At 37.7% G+C, this 12603-nt stretch overlaps 1 long non-coding RNA gene across 1 annotated transcript; it reads left to right on the top strand.

The window, feature by feature from the left end:
* The first annotated feature begins 1132 nt into the window (after positions 1-1132).
* On the top strand, positions 1133-8817 carry LOC118259710 (uncharacterized). The gene is made up of 3 exons (XR_004782091.2): positions 1133-1243; positions 7526-7616; positions 8369-8817. It is a non-coding gene; the product is annotated as an uncharacterized LOC118259710 (long non-coding RNA).
* Positions 8818-12603: the final 3786 nt, after the last annotated feature.

The following is a 12603-nucleotide window of genomic DNA, read 5'->3' on the forward strand; positions in this document are numbered from 1 at the left end:
AATGTGTTTCTCACATGATATACCACCAGCCAGACTTCTATATGGTTCATGCCCTCATCAGTCCTGTCTGTACCTTCTACTAAGAAACAGGTATTCAAAATTATCCTTAGATATTTCATAACATTGATTACCTCATTTTTATGTCCTGAAAGTTTTGAATATATTTGAAACCATTTTGCATGTTTACAGTTCTTACATCCTTTTTATTTTTTCAACAATTTCATACAACCTGAAAGTCAGTTTCATTTTACTTGATGATACTCTAATTTACTCTTTAATTTTAGACTAAGATGATCATCTGGTCCTCTATATAGTCAGTGGAAATCTAAGTGCTTCCAAAGGACAATGTACTACGTCTTCTTTAAATATTTATTTTCAGACCTGAAGAAGTGCTATGTTCAAGTTCAGCTCACTTAAACCAAAAAACTAAGGTTTAGGCAGTTTAAGTTAGCACAGACAGATAAGTCTCCATCTATGTGTAGATAGATTTGTGTAGCTCTACACAGCATAACACAACAAGACAAGTGAATGACACATTTCTGGGTCCTCATACCCTCAGTAATAACATAACAGGTATTGAGTACTCTCTAGTCTTTACTTTCAAATATGGAAATAATGTTTTCTTTTTTAGGTGTTTCATATTGGTATGTGTATATATATATAAGTATCCATGCACAATATGTGTAAAACAAAACAAAACAAAACAAAACAAAAACACCCCAAGTTGTTGACCTTGCTGTCTTCCTAAAACTGCATTTTCACTACAGATCGCTTAAACCCATCTTGAGCACAAAGCTGTGCATTGGAGAAACATTGAATCATTGCAACTATAAGATGGAGTGGTCCCAAATCAGTCTTATCATGCTAGGTGCTGCACTCCCATAGGAAAGTAGAAACTGTCTGTGGCTTAAGCACACTTGCTGAGGCCATTTTCACAAACTTCAAATGAAGAGGATGTAACCTTTGTGTTAGGAAAGACACGGACAATGCACTGTAACACTGATGTTAACTGAGTTTTTTCATACAGTTTTTTTCAAGCAGCAGAAAAATACTAGCTACTCTCAAGCATGAGGTACGAAAAGGTGCATCCATTTTGCAGACCCTGAGGCAGCAGTGTGAAAAGCTACTTAAAATAATACAACAAGCTAGTGTCAAGGTCATATTTACAAGTTTCTCAGTCCTGTTTTCATTCATCAGGACCATGTCTCCTCAGAAGACCATGACTTTCCTGGTTCCTATACAGGTAATATGTTATTTTTTGCCAAATATTATTTATGGAAGCTAAAATATCTCCAAGTCACTATGATCATCAGAAATATGTAAAAAACTAAACCCAAGGGAGCAAGTTCTACAAGCTACTTTGATTTCAGTGAAATAAAGAAATTAATAAAAGAATTGCAGAGCTATATCAGAAATGCCTTTTATAAGAAGAAAAAGGAGAAGCCCAGTAGTAACACATAGAAACATAGTCTTTTATTTTTAGAATGGTAATATTTCTCCACAAGTAACACCTGATTAAGCAAACTTATTGAATAAGGTCCATTATGTCTGCTTGAAAAAGCTGTAAGTTGAGACATTTTAAGATAATCAGATTGTAAAAGTGCACTAAATTCTCACCATTAAGCTACTTCACCTTCATTGAATCCTGAATTCTCATTACAACTAATCATATTCTATGCAAAGGAAAAATAATTCAGGTACTTGAAATTGGGGTATATTCTGCTCTCAGTATCCACATACATCTCCCGCTAGCAATAATGGCAGTTAGACACAAAGTGGGAAACGTATATATAAATATATCCAAAGGTATTTGCAGGATAACAGATCCAGCAGTTATTTTGGTGAGCAGAAAACAATCAGAAAAGAAGCCTGAGTATTTCAAACACTGCTTTAGCTTCACAAATGAGATTTTAGAGCATTTTAGATCCAATTGCTATCTCAGCTTTACCAAGGATCGGATTCATCTCATTTAATGTAAGTCACCAAAAGTTATATGCCTGAATCTAAACTGGTTATTTAGAAATGCCTCTTTCTTTTCACCACCAGTGGAGCAGAGACAGTGATTTTAGGAAGGGCTCAGTGTGTCTCTGTCCCTTCAAAATAGCTGAAAGTTGAAATCAAAATTAGGATGATATACTTTCTGGCCTAGGTTCCTTGAAAGAAAATCAAACCATTTTTATGTGTCTGCATCTTCATGTGAAGCAATGGAAGTAAGAATGGTGGCTGTTTCTGATTTGCAAATAAAAATTAAAAGTCTTTGCTTTATTCCCATTTCTGAAGACTGACACAAGACCTAGTCCATTATTTGGCAAAGTCAAAAGAGGACATGTGTAGAAGTTACACACATTTACAGCTGGGCAACACCTTTCCCTAGGTCTGCCCTCATCTGGAGTCAAAAAATTATTTGAAAATATTTTTTATGATTTATCTCCTTTTTGTGATTTCAGTCAATTTTATCTAAAGAAAACCAGATACAACATTCTCATTCTTATGGCTCTTTGATTTCTTTCTTTGTCCCATTTAATTGGTCAGTGGAACTTTTCATAAAGGTCAGATTCTTGAGACTAACCCCAAAATTTGCTGAACTTCAGATAAATCATCTCTGCCTAAAAATTAATTCACCTTTCTACTTCATTTAAGATATTTCTAATATTTTTCCACTGGTTTCCAAATGAAAGCCTGGAGCTTAGTCTTTATATGGGATACATAATTTATCTGTTGAATGAATCTCAACATCTGCTTAAAACTTTCCAACTGTTTTTATTTGTTTATTTTGAGTGTTGATTTCCTGAGTTATATTTTAGTGTAACATTTAGTTGAGCTGTTTATTACAGTTGTCTCTGAAGATTTGATTTTCAAGTCATGCACACGGGTCACTTATGTTTATTGTTTCTGGGAAACAGACTTTGTAAATGGAGCTTGAGCACTTTCAGAAAGCATAACACAATAAAAACCACCATGGTCTTACAAGATGCTTTCACTGGTGGAACTCAAAAGTGAAGTTGTGGTGATGACTGACTCTTAGTGCTTTGCTTTTATAGTTCATCCTACTGTAAATAGAGCTACAGTGTATATCCTTATGACTTCCAGTGGTGGAGCCGACGTTCATTTTCTGGCTAAAAAGAAGCATTTTTACCACTGAAGTAGAGCCTTCCTGTCCTCCAGCATGGTTGAAAAGAAAGCCAAGCTGGTTAAAACCAAAACAAAACAATGAAACAAAACAGCGTGCAGCTGCCTCCTCAGGAATATTCCTGCAAGGCAGACAAATGGATATGTTTATTTTCCCAGATTTATTTGCTAATGTAAAGATCCCAGTGCGAACATTAGCACTTCAAATCATTATATAGTTCTGCGGCAATCTTGGGAGGAGTTGAATTTCATTAAAACAAATTAGTAATTTGAGATTGCAGTAACTCTAGATATAATCTTGCTCCCATATATTTCATGGTATTCAGTGCAAAAGAAGCCATTCCTCAGACAGACACTCAAAGCTAAGCAGCACCTTGCTACATGAATAAACTGAGTAAAATACTCAAAAAATGATCTTTCCTTCTTTTTAATTTCGCACCTCTGTTGACCAAATAAACCAGGTAGCTCTTTCATGTTTTCAAATGCTTTTGAAGTAGTAGATGAAATAATTGCATGCTATTTAGCAGGGAAAAGGACTATATTTATCAATTCAAAAATAGGAAACAGTTTTTTTCCATGTTATAAAAAAGATCTACCTTGTGTTTACATATCCAGCTGGTGGAAGGTGTTACATCCCTGATGGAGGCAAAGGATGGGCCCATATTGCTCAGCAGAGTGCAGACCAGGGCACAGCACCCTACCTACCTCCCTGTACCCATATCAATTTGTACCCCTTCAGCCCTTACTGCATGAGGTGTTGGCTCTTGCAATGCCCCTGGCATGACTTTGCTGCATGAATTCAGCAGGGTGCAATGGCTCTAAGGCATTGTGTGCTGGTGGCTGGGACAGCTATGCACAGCCACTTCACACTGCAGGCAGGAGGCATGGCTTTGCTCTAGGGGGGAAGGTGAGATCAGACTTTCTCTCCTCAAACTCTGGAACTCACTGAATGTCCATGCTGTAGCCTGGGCTTGTGTCCATATGCTCTGGGCTTAAACACAGACTCATTATAACATAGCTATAGCCAATGAAACCCAAGTCCCTCCAGAAAACATGTTTGAGAGACTCAGGAATCTGCATATAAAACCACCACAGATTTTCAGTTGTACTTTTTTAATGGAGCATCCTTAAGCAACAGGAGGCTGCTGTGTGAGAGAACAGTGCTGTCACTGCTGTGTGAGTGGGAAGGATGGTTAGGACCTCCAGTGAAATGTAGACAGCCCATAACATTCTTCCCAGCAAGGCAGAGGACTTTGGCCAATGTTTGTAAATAGGCTCTGGTGCTTCAGTCCGGACAGCCTGTATGGGTAAATAAATCTCACCCTGGGGTATCTCTTACTCTAGATTGTATGCTGCACATGAGTTAGACATTGCCTAAGCTATACCATTTTTTTTCACATTGCTGTATGACCCTTGATACGGCAGCTTCTGGGGTATTACATGGTACAACCTATACCCCTGCCTTATGTCTTCTATGCTGAAATTTCAAAGCTACCTCCAAAGAGAGAGCACCACACCCTACACCTAGAATATAAAACAGGAATCAGGTTCTCATTCCTATTTCCAAAGCCATACTATATACAGAAAATCAGTTACATATATCTGTGATTCTATGATTCTATCTACATAGTGAGAGACAACCCAAATATGTGCAACGTTGTTCAATTCACTAATCCTGAAGAACTAAAATCATGTTTTCTTGCACAGAGAAATCTCAATATATGAGAGTCCTCTTTAAAACTAAATGCAACTTGGTTTTGCAGGTACTTGTCTGTACAGCTTTTTAGCTTTGATTAGAAAGCTATCCAATGAATACTGTAGCCAGGAACCAACAAAGGAACAAGCTGGTTTCACCTTTTGATAGTTTGGGGAAGGCATCATAAACAAATATCAGGAACAGAAATCTAGCCCCATCCACGGACTAATCTGTATTACAATGAGGAATCTGCTTTAAGCTAATTCAAGCATGCAGATAGACAGTCAAGAGAAACAGTTTTCTCTGACATGGGAACAAGCAATTTAAACATAAACTATATAGTTCAAAAAAATACAGCTTCTTTTACAGCTTCTTTTCATGAATTAGGCTGTTCTTGTGTGTTTGCAAAATTGTACAAGGATTTATTAACTTCTGTCAATATGGATAAACCCTTCGACTCAAACCAGGAGTGGCACAGCTCAATCTTTGTTCAAGTGTGTTTTGACAACTCTACTATGCAATTTTTGCCCTTAATTTCAAAATCTTGCAGAATGTTTTACTCCACCTAGACTAATAATGCATAAACAGTGTTTAAATAGAAGGGCAAAAATGTGAGTCTGTGACTAAACACCAGGCTCCAGCAGAAGGGTGAGGAAGTACAGCATTTTAACCAGCTGTTTCCATGAAATCTGGGAAGAATGCAGAATGCCACTCAACAATTTTTAATTCTTCTGGAAGAAACAGTTGGATATCATATGCTCGCTAACAGTTAGAATACTGAAATAAGTACTCCTTTTGCCAGCAGCAGTAGAAAAACAGTTTTTTTGTCCCTTCTGTATTTTGTATCATGTTTCCTAAAATCACATACTGATATCAAAGTCATGTTCAATGTCTGAGGTTTGAATAGTACATAGACCCAAAACTTGACGGTTTTGCTGTCTCTTGGGACAGAGACTCCTTGCTTCGTTTAAAAAGAAAAAAGAAAAAAAAAAGGAGAAAAAAACACATGCTAACCTCTTTTTGTACATCTGATATAGTTAGGAGTAAACAGCTCTTTGGAAGTTCTTTTATGAGTCCTGAGAGTTAGTCACGTCTGACAAGGACAGGGAAGACAAAGGCAGTGTTTTCATCAATAAAAGGGGAAATAGACTAGCTCAGGCCCTGGGAAGTTCCCAAGCATTCCCCCAGCAGATGACTGAGCTGGAGAGCCACAGACATCCTCAGTGTGTCCCACTGGAGCTGGAAAGCTAGAAACTCCATCCCAGCTTCTTCTGTTATACATTAGTCACATAAGACAAATCACACAGCGGTGGGGATGTACTATTTCTCAGTTGCCCTTGACAAGCTCTCACTTGTGATTAGGACAGAAAACCTAGTCTGGAGAAGTCCTTTTTGGATTATTTTCAGAGACAGTAAACAAGAGTGCTGGGGACCGAAACAGAATCACTGCCCTGATTCTCTAGAGCCGCATGGAAAATCCAGATACTTTTTCATCAGTGGTTCCTGGGTCTGTGATATTACTGTAAACAAGGGCTTGCCATATGAATACGTCCTGAAATTCCTCTACTTTTTCAGACCCGCCTCATTCTGTTTTGGTGAAGACAGTAATCGCAGCCTACGTAAGGGAAAAACAAGTGAAATCATACACTCTCTGACTATGGGAACACAAAAATAAGTACTTTTTTTTGACAGCAATAATAAGAGGACTTTGACATCTCTTTTTGTTCACTCAGTGGCTGACTTCACCCTCTGACTCATGCTTTGATTGTTGCTGGTAATTGTTGAAGTCCATTTAACAAGCTATGCATGAACTAAGGTATAGGTCACCAACTGGTGAGCATCATCTCACGCCACCCCAAGTAAAGTTTGGCAACAAGGAGTATTTTCTTTCAAAAGATGCCTGCTATCAGGTCACGTTTTCTTTAAGCTTCTAAACAGTTGTTTCATCTTGACATTCCTCTTGAGTTACTACGTAAGGGTTAACAATAAAGAACATCTTCTAACTTAAAACATGCCTGGAAATGAGCACCACCTGCAAATGCTGCATGCTACAGATAGCCAGTTTGCACCACACAGCTTAAGTAAAAATTATGGGAAGCCACTTGTTTTAGGGACAGATCCATGTTATACATTGTTTTCGTTCACTGTCCAGCTAAATTATGCTATTATTATTATCAAGCAAATATGGCCTATTTTCTATTAGAATGTTTAACTGCAAAGATGGTTCAAAAATGAAATCTTCTCATTTTGCAATCCATACTCTGTTTCTAGCATTGTGGAAATAAAGAATTAAAGAAAAAGAGCTACTTTAATGCACTAACCCTCCATCTCTCATGTCTTTCCCATTCCTGTCCCCACCTTTTCCCCATTTTCATGCTATAATCCTCAGCCAACTAGCTCAAATGACCACATTATTTCCTTGACTAAGTCTCTCTTTATTAAGTTTTTTTTTTCCAGAAGCTTTTGACAGAATGAAAAAATGCAATATGAAGAATGTCACTGTAACAATCTAAATTGTATGCCTGCATTTTTTATTAATAAGGCAAGGGTCTCTAAGGGACTAAGTTACATTGTTTTATGAGATTAAATTATTAGACCTGGAACTGAGAAGGGCCTTGTCCTATTGTTGAAGAGGCTGCTGGGGAGCATGGAACTGCAGGGAGCATTGGCGAGTCATGGTGATATCTTATTTCTCCATAGAGAACTAATATCCCAGCTGCTCCAAATGCACCTGAATGGGTACTAGAGAGACGAGGAAGCTAACTTGTGGCAGATGGGACCAGACCAAATGGTCAGTGAAATGAACACATTCAACTAATGCACTAACCATCTCTAAACTGTTCTCCATCAATAATTTAAGGCCTTATGTCATAGTTTGTTAAAAATTATCTTTGATTAGTTATGTTATTAATACAATATGCATATTACAATAACATTACATTTTCTATCCATCAAAGTCAGAATACGTCAATATGAGTACATCAATAATTTATATTGGGTGTGCTAGTCAATTTTCTGCATGCAATAACATTGACTGCTGGCAATTACTGGATGCAACTGGTGCTTGTACCTCTATATTCACATTTTTAATTAGGTCATTTTTATTTTCCAAAATACATGTAGTACTGGATTATTCAGGTTTTGCTGTTGATTTTTAAAAGTTAACTTTTTTTTTTTTTTTTTAAATAAGGATCCAAGCAGAATCAAGCAGACGGTACCTTTGATATTTCAGAAACAAAAATGGAGTATACATGACTTACTGCATATTGCTCCCATAAGATCTAACAATGAGCAAACCCCTCAGTTGTTTTTTCTGGTGTCAATGTAAATAGGAATTATTATCCTTAATTTAAATGCATTTCCATTATCATAGAAGAGAATCTGAAACATTGATTTGCAATCTGTATACATTTAGTTTCACATAAAATAGTACCCCACTGAAAACCTTATTTGCCTGACAGTTTCAGGGAAAAAAAAAACTTTAGTTACAATTTCAGTAGGGCTTCTAAATACCCATATCTTTTTTTTTTTTTTTTCTTTTAGGATGCCATCAGACTTACATCAGTAAGAAAGCATTTTTTTTTTCCAGAGCTCTGTGGAAATCCATCTTCAAGGAATTAGGCCCTTAATCTGAAAAGGTGGGGTCACTCGATGGTCTATATACGCAGAGCAAAGCTGTTTATTCTTGTGCAGCCAGAGCCGACTGTATTAGTGTCCATGTCAACACCAAGAGAATCTATGAATTAACTGCTTTTTTTGTTTGTTTGTTTATTTTAAGTCTTTATTTATGATTCAGTGAGCTGTGGGAACTTAGTTTCTGATGGCAAATTGTATGCTTTGATAACATTTTGTCTACATGATGCTTTCTCCCAGTTTTGGGTTCTTCTGTAAGGCTTCTCTCTTATTCCATCCTGTCAGACTTAGACTTTGTGAAACTTGGAGCTTTTTTTTTTAATGAATTATGATTGGAAGATATGTATGTGGTGTTTTATATTATATTATATAATAATAATTGTTCTCTTCACTAAAATAAAAACCGGTCAGAACCAAATTATTTTCTCTGCTATTTCTTTTACAACAAAAGGCAAAGGACTGATTTTAGAGGCAAAAGACATGAGGTGCAGCAGAACATGGAATAGGCTGCTGCAAATCAGCAGATTTTCCAGGTGGCATTGTTTAAGCTTTACCTCCTGCTAAGCAACGAAAGAGTCTTCAAAAGCAAGCCTACTGGACATACACAACAGAAACCAATAATACTAGTATTATCTGACCTTCTAGTTTTATTTTAAAATAGAAATGTAGATACAGATATGGGTGTTTATTTATTTATCGATTGATTGATTTTTTCATTAAGAAAAATAGACAGAGATGAAGAAAAATGCTGAATCAACAGTATTCTGTTAAATGAGATAAGATACCTTTACCAAATAACCCTGGAAAGTTAGACACAGAAAATAGCTTTTGGACCTTTCGGTCTCAATATACCTCCATAGCATGCACCAGAATTTCTGTTTTAGAGCAGCCCACTCCTTACCCAGTTTGATACTATAGGCAAAATAGAAGAAATAATTTAATCTACTTATTGAAGGAAGAAGAATTTTAAAATGTAACAGAAATGCTCTGGCAGCTCCTGCCTCTACCCCAGTGGCAGGGATCTACACGTCACTGCAGTAGCTCTGAGCTGCCTTGGGATTCAACCGGGTTACAGCTGTTTTCTGCTGCTGGAGCAGTAGGCGTGCTTGAAGTGGGGTTAAGGTGTTTGGCCCCTGTTGCTTCCCACCTGCTCCCTGAACAATTTGTTTTCGTACCATCAGCCCTATACTTGGTGCTCTTGTCATGTTCTTTTCAGTCTGAATGGTCTTCATGCTTGCAGCCACAAAACATGACAGAGTTCAGGATACCAGCTGACATTTGTACACCATGGAGCCTCGAGAACTCGACTTAAGGAGCTTGTTCTCACTCTCTCTTTTACTGCTGGGATATGCAGCTTCCCAGAAGTCATCTCCTTTGTCTTTCCTTGTGTCAGGTGTGACCTGAATTTCATACAGGCTTCGGTAACCTGGTTTACTTGCTAAATTCCCCATCTTAGGAGGATCACATCAATAGCATATGCTATCATCATCTTGTTCAATCAAGAGCAACGTGTATTTCCATACAAAGGTAGACAGGTGTTGTGCAGTAGAGATATGCTAACACCTCCCTGAGGGCCAGAGGCCCTTAGTCCCATGCCAATGACTCTGACTTCTTTTTGCTTTTAACAGATACAGTCTGTAAGTCAGTTGGAGGCCTTGTAGCTTAAACACCAAGAAAGGAAAAGGAATCACTACTGTCTATACCAGACTATTAATGTAACCATACCAAACTTTCACTTTTTTTCCAGATGTACATATTGCTTTAAAATATCTAAATAGTTTTCCAAGTATTTATGATAGTTGATTTTCATTTCAGTGGATTGTGAAAGCAGAAGCGTAAACAAACAGAAATCTCTTCTAGAGTAAGTGCTGAAGTTCTTAGTATTTTTAAACTCTTGATTATAACAAAGCTTATCATTTGGTAAGCAAAAAGTGAATCATTTAATATAGCATTCCAGATCTAACTTCTGTAGTAAAGTGCTGTAGAAATAGAGATTAATAGCTTGTTCTAGGCACCACCATGGAGAGCCACTTAATTTACAGAGAAGTCTCCATGCTAGCACAAATTTTGGCTAAAAAGCATTGTCGCTGTTCTTCTGTTAGCATCTATAGATCATCAGCTATCCTGAAATCATTCTTTCCAAAACACAGTGTGGACATTTTGAACCCAGTGCAAGTCACCTAAGTCACAAACTCAGCATAGTTGCATCTGCTCTGAAGCCTGCTCTGAAACTTAAAGCACGGGAAAGAGACCTATGAGGAAGGTAGACAGACCTAGGGCAGAAGTTTGTCCCTCTCCAGCCCCGTATAAAAATAAATGGCTTTGTTCTTTGAAGTATGTGTCAGTTGAACTAATAATCTTAAAATTAACCAAGTTAATAAATAATTACTGAATCAAGAGTTCTCACAGCAAAGGGGAACTAAGTCTTCAATTGGAAGCGACCATTTCTGTTCTTCCTGTTTTCTTGTCTGAATTGCGTACAGAGCCAGCTTTATCTTAGACAGCAACTATCAAACACACTGTGATTTCATCAGGACTGTAAATTTAAGTGGATTGTACAAAGTTGGACAATTCCAGAGATAACTGTAATGGAAATTTATTCTTAAACAACTCCTCTGCCTACAAAGAGTATGGAAGATCGTAGGGAGTATCTGAATATTTAAAAATATTTGGTTAATTTATCTCAATTCATAAGCATTCTCTTCCTCCCTTCCACAAAGGCTTTTCCACTAAACAGCTGCTGGTATGAACCACACTATAAAGAGGAGCTATTAACAGAAGGGAATTTTAATAAACACTGTTCTTTGTTCCTTGTATTTTAATGACTGATATAATTAGAATGAAGGTTAAGGGAATATTTGTTTTCCTTCCCCTCAGGGCTACTTTGAAACAGTTTGACTTGCAAACAGGATTTCAAACTCTTGCAGCTATAATGCTTAAGCATTCTGATGCTGCACAAGGGAAAAAGAAAAAGAAGAAAAAAAAAAAGAGAGAGAGAGAGAAAGAAAGAAAGAAATGGTTAACTAGCAAGAACACCACCCTAAACCTTTTTTTTTTTTTTTTTGCTGAGTGGTTACAGTGAAGGACTACAGGGAAGTTAGCAGTCCCAGGCTCTCCAGCTGAAGCAGCTTTGTAAATCCCCTTTCCAGAATCCAGACAATGATGATACATGTTTCAGAAATGTCACGATACTTGACAGCTCAGGTTTCTCAGGAATTTCCTAAGGCCTAGATAAAGACAGTCTATCTATCTGTCAATAATGATATTCAGTTATTTGCAATTAAAAGCTGTTTGTTCAGATAACAGCTGAAACCACAGGTCATCGTAGAATCATAGAACCACAGAATGGCTTCGCTTGGAAGGGACCTTAAAGATCACCCGGTTCAAACCCCACTGCCATGGGCAGGGATCTCACCCACTAGATCAGGTTGGCCAGTGCCTCGTCCAACCTGGCCTTGAACACCTCCAGGGATGGGGAATCCACAACCTCTTTGGGGTCTGCAGGGCTGGTTCTCACTACTCACTCTCCCAGCTTCTGTTGCACAGCAGTTTTTTTGTTTGTTTGTTTTGTTTTTCCCTTTCTTATATCTGCTCTCACAGAGGTTCAAACAGCATCACTTATTGGCTTGGCTACAGGCAGTGGCAAGACCCTTTGGAGCTGGCTGAAACTGGCCCTTATCTAACATGGGGCAGCTGCTGGGCTCTGTTCACTGAAGCCACTCCTGCAGCCCCCCGCTAACCAAAACCTTGCCACGTAAACCCACTACATTTTATTCAGCAAAAAGTTGTTCTCTGTCATCTTTCACTAATTCAGCAGAACTGGCATTCAAAAAAGGCAAAACGTTTCTTTTCTAAACTTGACACAAAAAAAACAGAGACTGTGTTGCACAATCCGTCATACCAGCTCTCTTAATCAGAGAATCAACCACTAATGCATTTGATTCAGATGAGGTGTGGTTTCTCAATTTTCTGTCAAATTAGTTAGAATGCATATTCATTCTATCCATATATAACTATATAGCTCTGTGCCAGTAGTGGGAGGAGGGGTGATGCCCGAGTAAGCAAGCCATTACAGCTGCATGCATAGACAGTACCTGATCTGTCACAAAATCCACTGCAAAAAGACAACTCTTTAAAATTTTTTT

This window comes from Cygnus atratus, chromosome 2 (assembly GCF_013377495.2).
Source record: "Cygnus atratus isolate AKBS03 ecotype Queensland, Australia chromosome 2, CAtr_DNAZoo_HiC_assembly, whole genome shotgun sequence".
Classification (NCBI taxonomy): Eukaryota; Metazoa; Chordata; class Aves; order Anseriformes; family Anatidae; genus Cygnus; species Cygnus atratus.